Genomic DNA, 10,033 nt, shown 5'->3' with positions numbered 1-10,033 from the left:
GCTCCAGTCACGCGGTTCCCGTCTCTTCTTAAACTCCTCAGTCATACTTCCTTCCCTTTCAGGCCTGTGAATCCTTTGTTTCCTCTAATTAGAAAGCTTTTCCATTCACCCACCCATCCACTTTGCCAACTTTTTTATATGGTTCAGATCTTTTCTTAAAACTGCCTCTAGCATCCATGCTTAAAATCACAAGCCAGCTGCTGCAAAGATACATTCCTCTTGGTCCTGTCTCCGTAATGACAATTCTTTACGAGGATTTGCTAAATGTTTTTGTACCATGGTCTGTCACTCCCTAGTAGACTAGGTGTTAGTCCCGGTAGACTAGAGAAACAAATTCATAGCAATTCATATGTGTATAGGAGAGAGTTTTCTATAAAGGGTAATTGAACATTAAGAAAGCATCCTAACCCAGTCCAGTCCAAGGCCAGAACTCTGATATTAGCCCACATGTCCGATATCAATCAATAAAGTCCTCTTCAGACTCATGAAACACATGCAATAATGCCGGATGCAGGACTATCACAGGCCAATGGGTAGAAAGTCTTCAGATCCAGTGGCATTGTAAGCATCTCAGGGCTGGCAGGGGTCTCTACATGGCTTCTCCGGCTTCAGAGGTCTGGTTGCATCAGGGTAGGTCACTGTGGCTTCTCCAGCTCAGGGTACTAGGAAGTGCCATGTCTTGTCAGCTGCAATAACTCCTAGGGAGTGAACAGAGAGAGAGAGAGTCTCTCTCGCCTCCAAGGAGGAAAATCAGGATTTCCCAGAATTCTCAGGAGAAGGCCATGACCACACAGAGACCTCATTGGCTACGATCTGACTGACAGGCCAGACTCCACCCCTTCACTCATAATGTTCTCAAATTGACACCAAATTATGTAACTACCACACTCTACACTTTAAAAAGACAGTATTTCTTATGCTTCTCCTTTATTTATAGAAATCTTAATCTGGGAGATATAGAAGGTGTTCAATAAATACATGAATACATGTTTTAGTGGATTTAGCGAGCATGATCTATAGCTTAAATCTGGACTCTTACTCCACTTCTGCCTTAGGTGATGGTTCCTTCTAGGAATATGGGGGAGGAGTTTGGGTTAAATAGACAGGAAGCAGCCAGTCACATAAAAAGAAAAGGGGATCCAGATGTTGTGACCAGGCTTTGCAACCTTATTGACTTTATAAGACTCAGACCACAAGTAGATCACTGAATACATAGTCAACTGAAAGTAGTTCTGGAGATGGTACAAAGAGTTGCCATTCTTGGCTGTTAACCCAAAGGTTAGAGGTGAGAATCCACCTGGAAGTGCATCAGAAGAAAGGCCAGGTGATCCACTTCTGAACAACTTGCAGCCATGGCAAACTCTGTGCAGCATCGTTTGTAGCACACATGGGCTCTCCTTAAGTCAAAATCAGCTCCATAGCAACTGAGAAGGGCTTAATGCTATCTGCGGATGGCGTTGTCATCTGCATCGTGTTGGCATCACCTGCAAAGCACACAGGAAACTGCTTCTCTGCCAGTGAAGACACTCTGAGCCAGCCAGCCTCTTCCCTATCGCTTGCCCGGGCATGGACTCTGCAGGGCATCGCTGCTGACCTTGTGGTGACAGGTGCTCGGCTGCGATCAGCCAAGGAGCTGGCAAACACACATCTTTTCTTCTTTTCCTGTTTTTTAGTTCATTTCACAAATGAAATGAACTTGATATGGTCCACGCAGCTTCACCACATGCTACCACGTTTACCTTGTTTATCATTGAACACGGAGAGAGGGAGAAGGCTTTGCTCCACCCTCTGGGTTTCCTTACAAAGTCTGTGGAGGCGGAATTCTTCACAGACGGTCTGTGATTTCATAGAGTTGGAAATGCCTGTCGCCATTCACTTAATCATCTGCCCATGAAGCAGATGAGAGGAAGTCACGCTTCACAGAGACACTGCAGGCTAGGCAGTGTTCATTTTATGGTAGAAAACTGGAAGAGCTGTGCAAATAGAGTCCAAATGTCTCCATTTAAATTTTAGCACACCACACCCTTGCTTTTTATCTGGGAGACTGCTTAATATAAATGGCAAGGATCATTAGTAGTAATGGCAATAAATAATGAATTGCTTCCCTTTACCAACTAACGGAGTAGTGTAGTCTCATCCTTATTTTACAGAGGATTAAGGACTTTCTAGGATTGCATCGGAATAGAACATTGTGTTAGTTTGGGTAGACTAGAGAAACAAATCCATGGACAAACACACATATGTGTATAAGAAAAAGATTTATATACAAGAGCAATTGAGCATTGAGAAAACATCCCAGCCCAATCCAGATCAAGTCCATAAGTCTGATATTAGTCCATATGTATGATACCAATCTATAAAGTCCTCTTCAGACTCACCAAACACATGGAATGACGCTCAATGTAGAAGATCACAGGCCAGTGGGTAGAAAGTCTTTGGATCCAGTGTCACTAGAAACATCTCAGCGCTGGCAGGGGTCTCTGCTTGGCTCTTCCAGCACCCAGAGCTGCATCAGGGTGAGCCCATGTGTCTTGTCAGCTGCTATGTCTCCCAAGGTGTGAGCAGAGAGTCTCCCACCTCCAAGGAGGAAATTCAGGATTTCCCAGAATTCTCAGGAGGCCATTCTCACACAGAAGTCTCATTGGCTATGATCTGATTGACAAGTTAGACTCCACCCCTACACTCTTAATCCTCAAATTGACAAATGATTCTATATCTTCCACAGCATGGATTCTAGTTTAGCCTCCATGAAACTAGAACAACTGGTGGGATTCAGCTGACTCCCATTGGTTCAGCAGAACGGGTAGATACTTAATAGTTTGTCAAGTTCAGAGTGATTGTTAAAATGTCACTTGCAATCACTGGGTTCTCTCTAGGGTGGGTGGTTGGGCAGCTGTCCAAAGTGGAAATCACAAATTTACATTCCTTACTCTTTTTTTTTTAGCATTTATCCACGCAACAAAGTACTCTAAGCCCCAGGGGTAATGCTCATTCTGTCTGTAGGTATAAAAATTTAGACAGAAATACTACATTCTCATTCCTTTGCATTGGTTAATTCAATAAGCAAACCTGTAATGTAAAGATAAAAAGTTCCAGACAACCAGAGGGTGACACACTGTCATTTGTTTCAGCTTTATGCTATGTTCCAAATCCTCATGAGAGATTATGAGTGAATTGTGCAATTCCTTAAGATATTCAAAGAGCTAAAACTATTGTCAGGACAACTTCTGTAAGTTCAGCAGAAGCAGAAAAGGGTTTTCCAAAGATGAGCATGCTTTGTTCAGAGAAGATAAGCCATCTGTTTTTAATACCTATAAGACACAATGACTGTTGTGTAAGTGGCCTGCCTCCACAGGAATGAGACCCTACTCTTTCAGTGAAAAGAAGGGTGAGGGCACACCACAAAGCTAATGATTCTTGGAGAAAAGTGAAGAATATTCCATTTGAGGATGCCACTCAAGAAGTAGGGAAATTTCTTAAATAACAATTTTATTGTTTTGTCAGGTAATATTTAATATTTTTACATTAATATTTTAGAACTCTTCCTTATAACATAATCTAGTTTTGCATACTTCTTTTATTGTATTGATATAAGTACTAACTGTATGAAATAATAAACTACCTTTTGGTAAATCTTTTTTCTATAACGGTCACTAGGGCAATGGACCGGTTGTTAAATTATTTGAATCCCACTGCTGACAAGAACCCTCGGGGTCAACCACTCTTCTCTACTGGCAGACAAGTATTTGTGTACAGATGTGACAGTCTCATTATTTGACATTATAATGAGAAGCAGTATTATTTTCCTTTTATTAAGTTGTTTATTTTAGATGATGGATTAAAATATGTTTTTTAATTGTGGTCATTATTGATATTTTTATTTACTAAATATAGGTTAAATGTATTTATCAAAAGTATTTTATCATTTCTACTTCATACAAATGTGGAGGCTTATTCTATGCTACTGACAAAAGAAAATTAGAAACTCCCTCGACATCTCTCAAAAGGACTCTGAAATTGCCAGAACGATTTAAATAAAATAAAACCATGCAGAACTAGCCCTATTATTTATTTTAAAACTTCATTTTATTTCCCAGTATAATGTAATACAGAGGATATTCCGTTTGGAATTTAAAAAAGCAAAAAACAAAACAAAACAAAAAAAAACACTCTATCCAACATTGTCCTTAGACTGTAAGTTGTAGAGCATCGATGTAGTAAGAAACATTTTGCTCTACTTCCTGTTACTTCGTTAGAGAGCATGGACATCTGTGTGTCACAATTCAATGGGCTATTCAATAGACTAAATTATTTTTAAAACTATGTCATGGAGCCTCAAATGACAATTATGGGTTATATTTAGATGCTATTTAGATGCAACTTGTGCAACCCCCTCCCCAACACACACCCCTTACACAAGATCATACATCTGGGTGGAGAAGACTCTCACAATAATATTAAATGCACTGTCCTCCCAACTAATATGCATTTTTCTATCACACAGGTGTATGGCCACTTTTAATATGCCACTGGATTATTTCTATGGGTGGCTTTGGGGTGAAATGTGTTACTATCAGGTAACAGTGCAAGTTGTATCTTCCTCCACACCTTCTGTAGCTCCAATTATTTTATCCAAAGTGCTGGGTGGTGCAGATGACCAAGAACTCAGCAGGTTAATACCAAGGTGGGTAGTTAAGGCTGTTCAGATGCACCTTGAAGCAAGGTTTGCTGATCTACTATTGAAAAAGTAGCCTTGAAAAACCCTACTGAGCACAATTCCACTCAGACCCATGTGAGGTCATCCTATGGAAGAATTGACCTCACCGCAACTGGCTACCACCGGTTACTGGTTCTAATCCGGTAGATGACCACCACACGATCATGGAGGGCTGTCACAGGCAGAACTCTAATGCCAATAAAATGGGTCCTGATCACATCCCTTCAGTGTTCTATTGTTCTCAATCCAAGAGGTTTGTTGTTGTTGTTTTAACTGCATCAGTTTAGACTTTTCTCCATATGAAAATATACTCTCCGTCAGATTCCCATCTGCTCAGGGGCCTTCGTTCTGCAGCTATCATTACTGATTGATTCATCTCTTCTTTGGCAATGATGGATTAATTGAACGCTTCTTTCTCTGAAAAATAAATGACTTAATCCATTTAATATCATTGTGAGACTACTGCGGGTAATAATCTTTATCCAGAATAACTATGAGTTTTTCTCAGTGAGTGGAACTTCTAAGCGAAGACTCGTATTCGGTATTCATTGAGTAAATAGTTATAATACCTGGAAAACTCGAATTTCCCAAATTTACATTAAATTCTTTACATAAAATACCCCATTTAATTTTCAGTCACCTTACAGAAAGATACTCTTATTATCTACATCTTAGAGTTCAAGAAACAAGATTGTCAAGAAAAGATATCTAAGCAGCTGATAAGGATTGAAGTTGGAATTGTGGTAAGAAATGAATGTCAGGAAAAGGGAAACCATGTAGATAATTAAAGTGCTAGATGAACTTTTGCTCAGTGACTGTTTTTGCCTAGAATTCTCTTCCTTGCCATTCTCCTTTGTCCACGTTGAAAGTTATTCTCTCTCATGCCCAGTCTACCTCTAACCCTATTCTGGCAGAGTTAAATTTCTTTTACATGCTCAGTCTTTTCCTCCCCATATTTTTTGTTTTCCTTAATAGTTTATCATTGTCTCTTTTCGAGCACCTGCCATCTTGTATCCAGAATAGTATGTAAACATCTGTGAGCAAGTGAAACTGAATTCCTTGCAAGATACCAATCAGCTTCCTTCAGCCTTAAGTCCTCATGAACAGTACTTAAGTAAATGCTCTGGAAAACTTTGAACAAATGATTTTTAAAAACATGAAAAAAAAAAAACCCGGCAAATGCATACTGAAGTCACCTCTGATCAGTCAGATGGAATGCTGGGATAAAAGCAGGTCAGATGTCATGAGTCCCTTATTGCTAGTTGTTCTTAGTGGGTTCCAGCCGTGGCGACCCCTTGAGTGGATAGTGGCAACTCTACAGTAGCATTTCAAAGTTGTGGCCTTTCAGAAGCAGATGAGCAGGCCCATCTTCCCCGCAAATCCAAATGTGTTTGTATCACCAACCGCTTGGTTAGTAATGACAAGCTCAATTACTTACACAACCTAATGACTTCACGTTATGTTTACTACCTACTAATTACATGAGTAAGTAAAAAATATAGATTACTATAAAATTATAGAAACCTTCATTAAGCAAAAATATCACAAAGAAAAGAAATTACAGTTATTGTTTATTTATTTATCATGAGCTTAAAAGTATTATTTTTGACATGTTTTCTAGCTAGGTATATAAGCTTCTGAAGGTAGTGTTTTCGTCTCTCTAACCCTTCCTCCACAGAGTTTTGCACACTTTGATTTGCTCCATGTTAACATGGCGCTTTTGACATCCTCAAAGCACACAAGTCATGTTTCTTTGACTTTGGCTTTGTTCTCAGACTTTGGAGAACACAAAGGGAGTTTGAAATGCCACCCACTGGCTGCAATTCTTATGATCACATCTCGTTGTTAAAGTTGTACTTTGCATTAGGACCTCTTTAGATCAACTTTCAAAGCGGCCGGTGAGTAGACCGGAAGCCTGGTTTCAAGGGTTCTGTTTTGGACTCTCACCTTGGACACACCATTTAGTGCAGGTTTACACGTGAGTCTTTTCACTTCAAAAAACCAAGTCTCGGGAAAAATTCTCATCCAGACAGTAGAAAGCAATTTTCCTAAGTGCTTTGCTTAATTGGTTTCCACCCATACATGAACCTCTACGGCTGGATTTCGATAGCTCATCATGCAACAACTCCTCCATTATTCTCTGCCTCTCAGGAAGTTGCATGCCTCTGTTAAATTGATGGTGACTGTGTGTTTATTCACCGAAGCTTGTTCTTTATTCCCATGGCGCTATGCTTTTTAGGCAGACAGAAAGACACTGCTTTTAGACATCTGCATTAGGTCTATAGAATGGTGTGAATGCTTCATTTTCTAAAATTAGCACCCAAGTCTGAAGTGCCAGCCAGGGGAGAGCTCGCTGGAGTTGGAAAACAGGATTAACATTTGCTGAACCGAGGGGTTTCTGGGTGGTATAGGGCTGAGGGCTTAACTACAAACTGAAAAGTTGATGGTTCAAAACCCCTTCAGAGATGTCTCTGAAAAAAGCGTGGTGACCTGTCTCTGGAAAGTTGAAACTTTGAAAACTCTTTGGAGCACATTACTACTCTGCAACACATAGAACACATGCGTGCCTCAGAAATGGCTCCATTGAAGCTGCTTTGATCTTTGGTTTTCTGCAGAAACAAAAGCCCAAATGGTTAAACAGTTTGTGGGTGGGATCTTGGTGGGACAGAAGGCTTTTATTCTTTTTCAGTAGTTCTTAAGAACAAACAATTGTCAGTGGAAGGCAAGGGCAGGTTATGTGTGAATTCTGTTTATGTTTGAGTTAAGCACTGACTCCACAATCTGACCGACTGGCATTCAGGAATCTCAGGAGAAGAGTATCCCCAAGGAGATGATGATCCTAAGGAAGAAAGAATAACTCAGATTAACTATGGCCACTTTCAGTTTGTGAACAATTTAGTTAGGCATGGATATGTCAATGAACTCTAATGGTGAAATGCATAAACTTTCAGCTTGTAATTAAATGGTTGGTTACCAGTAATTCTGTGGGAGAAAAGATCTGGCAATCTATTCTTGAAAGGTCTACCTTTCAAGAGAGAAGTTCTACCTTGTCGTGTAAAGTTGCTATGAGTAGAAACTGACCCAATGGCACTTAATGAAAACACAGGTTTTTAAAATTGGTTTTCCATTTACTTAAAGGGATTTCAGTGATGCCTTTGGTCCTGCTGAGTCTAACTACAAACATTTGTCATCCAGTTGTTTGAATAAAGAACACACCACTCCTGGTACCCAGGTATCAGAAAGAATAGCATCCATGGTCTCAAAGGCTTGTCTTCAAACAAGCAGCCACCTAAGTGAGATGTCAACTAAGTTCACATGGATGCAGTACACCACCCTGTGTGATCCAAGGATTGTAAATAATGAGATCCAAACCCAAAGGAGGGAATGGTATCTGAGTTTAAATTATAAATCCTTGTGTTGCCGAAGGCTATGGATTCCAGTAGAAACCCCAAATCCATTTTCACACATAGATTAAGTCCCTGAACATAATCTAGGGATGTGAATAGCCTAGCTATCAGAGAACATTACCAAGTAGCTTATGACAGAGGTAGTTGGTTTCCATTTTCACTATTTTAAAGTAGTTTCTGTTTTTAATGTTTATTGCTTTCTTTTCTATTGGGATTTTTCAATGTTTTGGCTAGTCATTGTTGTTGGTTTTTTTGTGTGTTTGCTTGCTTCCTTGTCTATGTTTTTTTTTTTTTTTCCCCCACTGTGCAACCTGCTGCAATGCCTTAAGTCCACCGGTTAAAGCCAGGAAATGGTTTGGGGTGACATTTTGCTTTGGCCTGGGACACTGTGAGAGGCCCATGGGATCAGACCCGCCACAAATCCAAACCCATGCATTCCTTGTTTATGTTTTGTATATGATTTTCTCTGTATGAAATCCAGGATTGGTAAATCTATAGAGATAGTAACTGGATTAATAATTACTTAGGGGCAAGGAGGAGAAGAGGGGGTGAAATGGGAAGATTAAAAGAGTACAAGTAGAAAGTGTTCTGATGTTGATTGTGGTATGACTACACAACTCTTCTTAAAGTGACTGAGCGATGAAATTGTATATGTGAAGTATACGCCAAAAAAGTTTTTTTTTTTTTTAAAGATACACACTCCTTAGTCACAAAACACACTTTTGAACTCTCAACCTTGGCATCTTTCAGTGAAGAAAGTTGTCAGTCATCGTGAAGGGTCGTGAATGCTTGCTGAAGTAGAGGACATGGGGGAGAGACGCCTGGGTTGTCAGAGATATCACGTAGCGCAGTTTGCCTGGGTGTTTAATAAATGTATGAATCCAGAGGCAGCACATAAAAAGGCTATACTTCCTTTGGTTCGTCAGTCTGTGGATTACTTGTAAAAGGAGTACAGCGATAGTTAGATGCAATTTAATCTGTTCCCATCAGATCTTTCTATAAATGAGACTTGATACGCTCACCAAAAAGGAGGGACTTCAAAAAGTTCTGCTCTGAAATCTTTGAATGAAGTTTAAGTGCCAGGTTGTATGAGAATGTTCAATATTTCTCTTCAGCTCACCAGATTTCTCTGTCTTATGCAGTGTCACAAAGTCTATTCGAGTTCTGAGTTCACTTCGTGTGGTTGTCCTCTTGGTTAGCTCCTTTTATGCCCTTGTTTCGGAAAGGTGATATTGGAACAAGCTCATTGGCACCTGTCAAATGTCTGACCTCAGCAGCTGATTGATGAGTCCATTCTTGTGACTAATGGAGTTATTTTTTCCCCTGATATGTATTTAATCCTGTCCTTCCACCTGATGGATGGGGAAGTACACTTACTTGAAAACAAAGAAACTATTGTGGCTTTTACTGAGCTCAAAAAGATAGGCATTTGTTTTTGAGCGTGGTTCAAAAGAAGTAAACCCTGATAGCTGAGCCAATGTTTTGTGATTAGAATTGAAATTGGATTTTAGCACTGTTTAGCCTAGTACTGAAACACATTTATTCAAGAAGCAAGTAGAACACATATCGGCAGTCCCTAGGTTAGAAATATTCATAAGTTGAACAACTTGTACTTGCTCTTTAATGTTATGGAAATCTTTTCTCACATTGAAAGAATTGAATTAGGTCCTACTCTCAACAAAGGGTCAGACTCACCTTAACTTGTTGCACATGGAGTTTTAAATCATTGAAAAGAATTTGAGTCTTTTTGTACATTAAACACAACCCAAACCCCTGCCACCAAGCCAGTTTTGACTTAGAGTGACCTTAGGTAGGGTTTCTGAGACTAAATCTTTAGGGGAGCAGACAGCCTCCTATTTCTTCTGTGAAGCCACTTGTGGTTTTGAACCATTGATCTCATAGTTAGCAG

The 10,033-nt window shown here is 39.8% G+C and overlaps 1 non-coding gene across 1 annotated transcript; it reads right to left on the bottom strand.

Moving 5' to 3' along the window:
* Nucleotides 1-8,424: 8,424 nt before the first annotated feature.
* On the bottom strand, nucleotides 8,425-8,558 carry LOC115868079. Its single transcript, XR_004045401.1, has one exon. It is a non-coding gene; the product is annotated as a small nucleolar RNA SNORA42/SNORA80 family (small nucleolar RNA).
* Between the last annotated feature and the right edge of the window lie 1,475 nt (nucleotides 8,559-10,033).

This window comes from Echinops telfairi, unplaced genomic scaffold (assembly GCF_000313985.2).
Source record: "Echinops telfairi isolate 266 unplaced genomic scaffold, ASM31398v2 ScPeMD7_6;HRSCAF=24_0, whole genome shotgun sequence".
NCBI lineage: Eukaryota > Metazoa > Chordata > Mammalia > Afrosoricida > Tenrecidae > Echinops > Echinops telfairi.
Note: the sequence above shows the minus strand (reverse complement) of the source record. Positions and strands in the feature narration are given on the sequence as shown.